A 10,738-nucleotide genomic window follows, 5' to 3' on the forward strand; every position below is an offset into this window, starting at 1 on the left:
CCGGGGAAACGCCCGGTGCCCGCTACGGCAAGTCCGGCCCTAGCAGGTGCCGCAATCCCAGGAGCAGCAGAACACTCCCCAGCGGCCCACCGGGGAAACGCCCGGTGCCCGCTACGGCCAGTCCGGCCCTGGCAGGAGGTGCAAGCCCAGAAGAATCAGAACACTCCCCAGCGGCCCACCGGGGAAACGCCCGGTGCCTGCTACGACCAGTCAGTCCCTGGCAGGAGCCACAATCCCAGGAGCAGCAGACAACTCCCCAGCGGCCCACCGGGGAAATGCCCGGTGCCCGCTACGGCCAGTCCAGCCCTGGCAGGAGCCACAATCCCAGGAGCAGCAGAACACTCCCCAGCGGCCCACCGGGGAAACGCCCGGTGCCTGCTATGACCAGTCCGGCCCTGGCAGGAACCGCAATCCCAGGAGCAGTAGAACACTCCCCAGCAGCCCACCGGGGAAACGCCCGGTGCCCGCTATGACCAGTCTGGCCCTGGCAGGATCCGCAATCCCAGGAGCAGCAGAACCCTCCCCAGCGGCCCACTGGGGAAACGCCCGGTGCCCACTATGCCAGTTAGGCCCTGGCAGGAGCCGCAATCCCAGGAGCAGCAGAACCCTCCCCAGAGGCCCACTGGTGAAATGCCCGGTGCCTGCTACGGCCAGTCCGGCCCTGGCAGGAACCGCAATCCCAGGAGCAGTAGAACACTCCCCAGCGGCCCACCGGGGAAACGCCCGGTGCCCGCTACCGCCAGTCCGGCCCTGGCAGGAGCCGCAATCCCAGGAGCAGCAGAACACTCCCCAGCGGCCCACCGGGGAAACGCCCGGTGCCCGCTACGACCAGTACGGCCCTGGCAGGAGGTGCAAGCCCAGAAGAAGCAGAACACTCCCCTGCTGCCCACCGGGGAAACGCCAGGTGCCTGCTACGACCAGTCCAGCCCTGGCAGGATCCGCAATCCCAGGAGCAGCAGAACACTCCCCAGCGGCCCACCGGGGAAACGCCCGGTGCCTGCTATAACCAGTCTGGCCCTGGCAGGAGACGCAATCCAGGAGCAGTAGAACACTCCCCAGCGGCCCACCGGGGAAACGCCCGGTGCCCGCTATGACCAGTCTGGCCCTTTCAGGATCCGCAATAACAGGAGTAGCAGAACCCTCCCCAGCGGCCCACCGGGGAAACGCCCGGTGCCCGCTATGACCAGTCTGGCCCTGGCAGGAGCCGCAATCCCAGGCACAGCAGAACACTCCCCAGCGGCCCACCGGGGAAACGCCCGGTGCCCGCTATGGCCAGTCCGGCCCTGGCAGGAGCCGCAATCCCAGGAGCAGCAGAACACTTCCCAGTGATCCAATGGGGAAACGCCCGGTGCCCGCTACGACCAGTCTGGCCCTGGCAGGAGCCGCAATCCCAGGAGCAGCAGAACCCTCCCCAGCGGCCCACCGGAGAAACGCCCGGTGCCCACTACGGCCAGTCTGGCCCTGACAGGAGCCGCAATCCCAGGAGCAGCAGAACCCTCCCCAGAGGCCCACTGGTGAAACACCCGGTGCCCGCTACGACCAGTCCGGCCCTGGCAGGAGCCGCAATCCAGGAGCAGCAGAACCCTCCCCAGCGGCCTACCGGGGAAACGCCCGGTGCCTGCTATAACCAGCCTGGCCCTGGCAGGAGACGCAATCCCAGGAGCAGCAGAACCCTCCCCTGCGGCCCACCGGCGAAACGCCCGGTGCCCACTACGGCCAGTCTGGCCCTGACAGGAGCCGCAATCCCAGGAGCAGCAGAACCCTCCCCAGCGGCCCACTGGTGAAACACCCGGTGCCCGCTACGACCAGTCCGGCCCTGGCAGGAGCCGCAATCCAGGAGCAGCAGAACCCTCCCCAGCGGTCCACCGGGGAAACGCCCGGTGCCCGCTACGGCCAGTCTGGCCCTGACAGGAGCCGCAATCCCAGGAGCAGCAGAACACTCCCCAGCGGCCCACTGGTGAAACACCCGGTGCCCGCTAGGATGAGTCCGGCCCTGGCAGGAGGACCATGCCCAGGAGCAGCAGAACCCTCCCAAGCGGCCCACTGGGGAAACGCCCGGTGCTCGCCACGGCCAGTCCGGCCCTGGCAGGAGCCGCAAGCCCAGGAGCAGCAGAACCCTCCCCAGCGGCCCACCGGGGAAACGCCCGGTGCTCGCTACGGTCAGTCCAGCCCTGGCAGGAGGCGCAATCCCAAGAGCAGCAGAACCCTCCCCAGCGGCCCACCGGGGAAATGCCCGGTGCCCGCTACGGCCAGTCCGGCCCTGGCAGGAGGACCATGCCCAGGAGCAGCAGAACCCTCCCCAGCGGCCCACCGGGGAAACGTCCGGTGCTCGCAACGGCCAGTCCGGCCCTGGCAGGAGTCGCAATCCCAGGAGAAGCAGAACCCTCCCCAGCGGCCCACCGGGGAAACGCCCGGTGCCCGCTATGGCCAATCTGGCCCTGACAGGAGCCGCAATCCCAGGAGCAGCAGAACACTCCCCAGCGGCCCACTGGTGAAACACCCGGTGCCCGCTACGATGAGTCCGGCCCTGGCAGGAGGACCATGGCCAGGAGCAGCAGAACCCTCCCCAGCGGCCCACCGGGGAAATGCCCGGTGCCCACTACGGCCAGTCCGGCCCTGGCAGGAGGACCATGCCGAGGAGCAGCAGAACCCTCCCCAGCGGCCCACCGGGGAAACGTCCGGTGCTCGCAACGGTCAGTCCGGCCCTGGCAAGAGCCGCAATCCCAGGAGAAGCAGAACACTCCCCAGCGGCCCACCGAGGAAATGCCCGGTGCCCACTTCGGCCAGTCCGGCCCTGGCAGGAGCCGCAATCCCAGGAGCAGCAGAACCCTCCCCAGCGGCCCACCGGGGAAACGCCCGGTGCTCGCTACGGTCAGTCCAGCCCTGGCAGGAGGCGCAATCCCAAGAGCAGCAGAACCCTCCCCAGCGGCCCACCGAGGAAACGCCCGGTGCCCGCTATGACCAGTCCGGCCCTGGAAGGAGGCGCAAGCTTGGGAGCAGCAGAACCCTCCCCAGCGGCCCACCGAGGAAATGCCCGGTGCCCGCTTCGGCCAGTCCGGCACTGGCAGGAGCCGCAATCCCAGGAGCAGCAGAACCCTCCCCAGCGGCCAGTATGACAGCAGGTCGTACTGCCACCAGCTCGGGGCTCCCCACACGGCCAGGAATACGCAGTGGGAGGGGTGCAGGGTGCACAGGCGGGTACACAAACTCCCACACATCGACAATCGGTTGTGTTGTCAAATACCAGTCGCGTGTGAGGTGCTGCGCATGAATGAGTATATAGTGGTTTCTCTGGCCACGAGGTCCGGGCCACCACAGGCATTTATTAACTCCTCCGAACACGTCATGGCCGCTACCATGTGGCTCATACTAGACAGGGTCTAGCATACACCCCCTCATATTATTCCACACATGGGATGATCCACAACCCAAACATGACAGATGTATGCTTTAGAGGCTGCCTCATTGTTTCTTTAAAATAAAATGTTCTACATTGATACATCTGGTTGTGTGTCCTTCTTTTCAGCTTTCTTCTATCTTCATGTATCTGAGGAGGAAGAGGCACTGAAAGAAAATACTCAGAGAACCATAATCTTCTGACATCACTAACAAAGATGGAGATATTGGAGATGAAACTGAAGTGAGGGGAGAGGTGGACTGAGACACCTAGAAGGGAACTCACTCCCACAAACCTATCTTATGTTTGCTTCACAATCTTTAAAAAAAAGATTTTTAAAACTGAGACATTTTTATTTATAACTATTAAGAGTATCCTTCTTCTTTATCTAGCATTGACAAAGCCAACAGATCTGGCATGTTTCAAGTGGGCAGCATGCTGTGCCAAGTGCACAATTCCAACACACATGTAACAGACCCTGCCCTTAATTACAAGGTTCACACCACTTCCCAAGGATTCCCTAGCTATGCTTCTTTGGCCACTCCCCTTTTGAAGACACCCCACCTTTTCATCTGACTTCAATTACTGCAAGTCCAGAAGGGGGGCCCCTGCCCGCTGTGTCACAGACCTCGAGCTGAGTCTGGGAGTGTCACTCGAGGGTCTGGGAGTGACGTTACAGGAGCAGGAGTGTCAGAACGGCTGGGAGTGTCAGGATGGAGGCAGGAGTGTGAGAAAGGCGGGGAACGTCATGAAAGAGTCAGGGAGTGTCAGGAGAGAGGCAGGGAGTGTTACAACAGGTGCAGGAGTGTCAGAAGGACTGGGAGTGTCAAGAGAGAGGTAGGGAGTGTCACTGCATGAGAAGGAGTGTCAAAAGAGCACCCTCTCGTGAAACTCCCTGACCCTCTCCTAACACTCTCAGCCCTGCTGACACTCCTGCTCCTGTAGTGACACTTCCTTTTTCTCTCCGGACAGTCCCAGCCCTTCTGACATTCCTGCTGTTGTAGTGGCACTCCCTGCCACTCTACTGCCACTCCCTGACTCTGGAGTGACATTCCTTGTCTCTTGACTGACACACCTGCTCCTGTAGTGACACTCCCTGCCTCTCTCCTGAGACACCAATGCCTTCTGACACTCATGCTCCTGTCCTGTCCCTCCCTGCCCCTCTAGTGACACTCTCTGTCCCTTTAGTGACACTTCCTGCCTCTCTCCTGACACTCCCAGCCCTTCTGACACTCCTGCTCATGTAGTGACACTCTGTGCCTCTCTCCTGACACTCCTGCTGTGACACTCCAGAGGAGAGGAGCAGGGAGTGTCAAAAGAGCACCCTCTCTTGGAACTCCCTGACTCTCAAGTAACACTCCCTGACCCTCTCTGTTGGACTTGGCCCTTATGGCAGGTTCACCCCTAAACTTTTTGCTTGTAATGGTGACCTGGTGATGGTGATTTTTGGGTTCTGCCCACTTTCACTGCGTCCCAGTGGAAAGTGCGTGTACACTTTGAGTGCATGTGGTGAGATAGGCCTGCCCTCCCATAGGAATGCATGGGGAATGGATGTGTCCCTGGTAGTTCCTGATGCGTGGGATGTGCAGGCTCGAGTCTGGTATGTGTGGACTCGTGTGATTGAATGCTGCAAAATGGTGTATGCGGCATGTATGTGTCTAGTGGGGAAGTGCCACTTCTAGACATGGCTGTGTGTGTGCAGTGAGGGTGCTGGAGCGTGATTGGCTGGAGCTGGCTGGCATGCCAGGCTCCAGGAAGGCTGGATGGGTCTGCCCGGTGGTGAGTGGGAGATTAGCATGCTGATGGCTGGGAGGAGTGTACCTGTGTCCTGAATGAGGCTGGGTTTCCCCAGACAATGCTGGCTCCGCCCCCCTGTGGTGCGTCTAACAACCCTAGCCCTGCCAGTGAATAGAGTGTGCTGATGAGCACATCAAGGGTGCTCCAAAACCAGCTGCGACTGGTTTCCCCCCACCCTGTACCTACAGACAAAGGGATTTACAGTATAAGAAGGGGCTGTGTCCCCATACAATTTGTTCTCTTCCAGGATCCTGCCTGAGGGGGCTGCTGCTGTTGCTGGGCCAGAGGACCGCCACTTGGACTGTCTCCCTGCCTGGAGACCCAGTGAGCTGGCTCTGGGCCCAGCCTTGCCCCCTCCCTGCCTGAAAAGACTTACTGAAGCCCTTCTGTGCTTCTAGCGCCTGGAAGCGCTTTTATTTGACTTGCAGCGCTTGGGAGCGCTGTACCTTCCCCTCTAGCGCCTGGGAGCACTGCATTTTTGCCCTGTAGCGCTTGGGAGCGCTGTGGTCACCCCTCTAGCGCTGGGAGAGCGTTGTCTGCAGAGGCCGGTGCCCATCCGGCATTGTCCGCCCCAAGCGAGTGCCACCTCGCTTATTTTCGAGTATTTTGTCCCTTGGCAGGTGCCCACCCTGCCAGGGACCTTGCCGCCATTTTTTGATTTTACCTCGAGGGAGCCCCCCCCTCGGTAAATTGATCCCCGCCTACGAGTGCCTGGAACGGGCCGCCGCGCTGCCCGCGACGACCCAAAAGTGGTTGGCCGGCCGGCCAATCCGAGCGCGGCCTGACGGAAGTCCCGCCCCCGCAGCCGCGACCCGGAAGTCAGGCAGGCCCGGGGCAGGACAGAGAGGCAACCGGAAGCGGACGGGAGGTCACCCCGCGCTCCGGTGAGGAGAGAGAGCCGGCGTCTGGTCTTTCCTTCCCCTCCCCCGGGCTCCCAAAGTGAGGGAGAGCCCCGGAGAGAGAGGGGAGAAGTGTGCCGAGAGCCCCGAGGAGCGGGAGCTCTCGTGAAGCCGCCCGCGGACCGAAGCAGAGCCAGAGGAACCGAAGAGCCTCCGCCTGAGAGCCCGGTGAGTGCACGGGCAAGGGGAGGCTCAGGGGGCATTTCCTTTCCGAGTCCCAGGGAAGGACTCCGACGGCAGGGGCACTACTTCAGAGCCGGAGAGGCTCAGGCTGCATTCTGTTCGAGCCCAGAGGCTCTTGGGGGCCAGAGCTGCTTCGAGTCCCCAGGAGGGGGGCTCCATCGAAGAGGCATCATTTGTTTGTTGAAGGAACCCAGAGAGGCTCAGGGGCCCAATTGTTTTTATTTCGAGTCCCCCGGGAGGGACTCCAACGATAGTGACGGGCCCAGAGAGGCTCGTGGGGCATTGTTTGTTTGGAGCGCTGCAAGGCTCCACCAGAGGGCCGCCCCCTGCCACAGTTGTTCTCAGAGCCACGAGGGCTCCAGGCGGCATTTCTCTGTTTGGCGAGCCACAGAGGCTCAAGGGGGCACAGTAGTTTTACGAGTCCTGAGAGGCTCAGGAGGGCCAGACATTTGTGTAGAGCCCTGAGAGGCTCAGGGGGACATTTTATTTGTTCAGGGCCTGGAAGGCTCCAACGTTGCCCCCCCCCCCCCCCTTTCACCAGTTGCCCAGCACTTTGTGGGCAGCTGCCACATTTAGGACCCTGACACTGGGACACAGGGCGTCCTAGTCCCAACAAAGCCAGTTGGCCTAGGGACAGTCACAGGTGGTGACTTCTGTGAGTTTGGCGCAATTGTTCTTTTTCTGCACCTCTGAATGTGTTTTTATGCGTCATGTGCCTCGTTCTTACACCTCTGAATGTATTGTTGATGCATCATGTGTTTTCCTTCCTTACACCGCTGAATGTATGTTTATGCATCATGTGTCATGTTCTTACACCCCTACAGGTATAGGTGGTTGTTTTTCCCCTAGTGCAGGTGGTGCTAGTGAGATCCTGGTTACCAGTGATTACTGGTTGTGTACTTTATGTTCTAATTTGTGCTACAGTGATTTATGTTCTATGTCCTAAGTGCTATTTCTAAAAGTGTTACTTCTAAAAAGTGCTGATTCCTGACAGTGGTCCAGGTGGCCCTGTCTTGTACATATCCCCTGTAAATTCTGCCTGTGCCTGTTGGCACATTGTAAAGTGTGTTTTTATCTAATGTGTTTTGGTGTAATACAAAGGCTATTTTTATATAACCTTGTGTGGAGTTTCCTTTGTGGTGGGTCCTGGGTGTTGTTGCTGGGGTGGGTGCGCAAATACTTAACTCACATCGCCTCCAAGTTTAGCCTTGCTGCTCGCGCCACGTTACCTAGAGGGTGAGCAGGGGTTATCTTGGCGTGTAACTCCCTTGCCCTGACTTAGGAGTGGTGGTCTCTGACTGACTTTGTCGAAAGCCCTGGCCAGCCAGGGATCCCATTTCTAACACTCTCCTAACACTCTCAGCCCTTCTGACACTCCTCCACCTGTAGTGACACTCGTTGCCTCTCTCCTGACACTCTCTGCCTTTCTCACACTCCTACAGTGACACTCCCTACCTCTCTCAACACTCCAAGCCCTTCTGACATTCCTCCTGTAGTGAGACTCCCAGCCCTTTTCTGAGACTCTCAGCCCTTATGACACGCGTACTCCTGTAGACACTCCCTGACTCCTGAGACACCCAGCCCTTCTGACAGTCCTGTTCTTGTAGTGACAGTTCCTGCCCCTAAAGTTACATTCTCTGACTCTCTAGTGACAATCCATGCCCCTTTATTTAGAGTCCGTGCCTCTCTCCTGACACAACCAGCCCTTCTGACCCTGCTGCACCTGCAGTGACACAACCTGTCTCTCTCCTGACACTCCCAGCCCTTTGGACCACTCCTGCAGTGACATTCCCTGACCCATGAGTGACGCTCTTTGACCCTATAGTGACACTACCCGTTTCACTCCTGACACTCCCCACTCTTCTCAAACTACTGCTTCTGTAGTGATACACCCTACTTCTCTCCTGACACTCCCAGCCCTTCTGACACTCCTCTTGTAGTGACACTACTAGTTCTTCAGACACTCCTGCAGTGACACTCCCTGCTTCTCTAGTGACTCTACCTGACAATCGTGACACTCCCTGCCTCTCTCCTGACACTCCCTGCCCTTCTGACACTCCTGCTCCTGTAGTGACACTCCCAGCCCTTCCGACACTCCTGAGTGACACTTCCTGCCCCTCTAGTGACACTTCCTGACTCTGTAGTGAGATTCCCTTCCTCGCTCCTGGCCCGATTCCCAGAACGAACTTAAGACAAAATCCTAAACTTACTACCATTTTGGTATTCACAGAAGGCACTTACTCATTTTGGTATTCACAGAAGGCACTTACTCATCAAGGCCGGACTGGCCATAGCGGGCATCGGGCAATCCCCCAGTGCACCACACAGGTGAGGGACGGTTTTGGGCCCGTGGGGGTCGTTTTTGTTACAGGACCGTTTTTGCAGCATAGCTGCAAAAACAGCCCTGTACCAAAATCGGCCGAAAACCAGCCCCGGCAAAGAGCTCGGTGGCACCTCCAACCCCCCCCCCCTCCCCCTGAGTGGGGAGGGGGAGGGGGGGGGTGAGCAGTTTGCCAGGGCCGGTTGTGGTTCCCTGTCCGGCCCTGTAACTCATTTTGTTATTCACAGAAGGTACTTATTGATTTCGGTATTCACAGAAGTTAGGACTCCTAACTTTAGGACTCCTAAATGCGTTCTGCGAATACCGAAAGTCTTAAAGTTAGGATTTTTCTCGGTTTAGGAGTAGTAAAGTTAGGACTCCGTGTCCCTCAAGTGACACTCCCAGACATTCTGACACTCCTGCTCCAGTAGTGACACTCCCTGACCCCTGTCCCTCCTCCAGACCTGCATATCCTGTCTCCTCCTTTCTCTGTGATGTCACTTTCCCTGGCCTGAATATCCAACCCCACTTCCTCTGTGATGTCACTCCCCTAAGCTTGAACATCCTGGCTGGTCCTCCTCTGTGATGTCACTCCCCTCGCCCATATATGTACATCCTGTCCCCTGCCTTCCTCTGTGATGTCACTCCCTCAGGCCTGCATATCCTGTACCCCCTCCTCTGTGATGTCACTCCCCTAAGCTTGAACATCCTGGCTGGTCCTCCTCTGTGATGTCACTCCCCTCGCCCATATATGTACATCCTGTCCCCTGCCTTACTCTGTGATGTCACTCCCTCAGGCCTGCATATCCTGTACCCCCCCCCTCTGTGATGTCACTTTCCCAGGCCTGAATATCCAACCCCACTTCCTCTGTGATGTCACTCCCCTAAGCTTGAACATCCTGGCCTATCCCCCTCTGTGATGTCACTCCCCTCTTCCATATATGTACATCCTGTCCCCTGCCTTCCTTTGTGATGTCACTCCTCCTTGCCTATATAGCCAGAGAGGGCCAGTGAAACATCCAGTGATGGTCAGTGATGGACGCGGATTGCAGAGGAGCGCTGGTGCTGAATGTAAGCGGGGATAAATCTATTACGTCTAGATTAATACCTCCTGTGACGGCCACTTCTCCTCCGCCCTGGGAAGGCCCGGCGTGAGGGCTCACCTTGGCCCCCGCTGACTAGTCTTTCTTTGGGCCCTTCCCCGGGTCGCAGCCGGGTCCGTCAGCTGACCATTTGCGATATGTTGGCGGGTCCCGGAGGGGGCTTCCCAGCATACGCTTGAGTCCTTGGGTTATGAATGATTTGAACGAGAGAGTGCATGGGCTGGGCCTTTGTGTCCAGTTTGAATGGTGTGAACCAGAGTGCATGGGCTGGGCCTTTGTGTCCAGTTTTGAATTAGGTGAATGGGAGTGAATGAAGCTGGGCTATCAACGCCCAGTTGAATGGTATGCCTGGACAGTAGCGATGGTCAGAACCTTGACGTGGTGCTACTGCTCACTGGTTGTAACACAACTGGTGCTAATCTGGCCTTTTGTGTGCATGGAGTACAGGTGGAGTGTCCTGGGTGGGGATCCGCAGGTCACACTTCTATAGGCACATGAAGATAAGATATTGTCGTGGGGTCAGAGGAGAGGATAACTCAAATATTACACTTGAGGGTGAAGTAGAGGGGGGGGGGTGGGAAGTCAGGGTGGTGATCTGTCAGGAAAAAGGGAGCATCAGGGGAGAGTTCCCTGGGGTGTCAGGCATGAAGGACTGGAGTCTCATGAGACAGCGTCAGGGACAGTCAGGGAGTAATGGGTCCCACAAGAGGGGAATGGAAGTGAGTCAGGGAGTGTCTGGGGAAGACTTGAGTATTAAAGGAGAGGCAGGGAGTGCCAGCAGAGGGGTAGGGAGTGTTACTAGAGAGTAAAGAGCATAACTAGAGAAGCAGGAGTGTCAGAAGGGCTGGGAGTGTCTGGAGAGAGGCAATGAGTGTCACTACAGGAGCAGGAGAGTCATTTCAGGAGGAGTGTCAGAAGGGCTGGGAGTGTCTGGAGAGAGGCAATGAGTGTCACTACAGGAGCAGAGAGTCACTTCAGGAGGAGTGTCTGAAGGGCTGGGAGTGTCTGGAGAGAGGCAATGAGTGTCACTACAGGAGCA

This window comes from Lissotriton helveticus, chromosome 5_2, assembly GCF_964261635.1.
Source record: "Lissotriton helveticus chromosome 5_2, aLisHel1.1, whole genome shotgun sequence".
Lineage (NCBI taxonomy): Eukaryota > Metazoa > Chordata > Amphibia > Caudata > Salamandridae > Lissotriton > Lissotriton helveticus.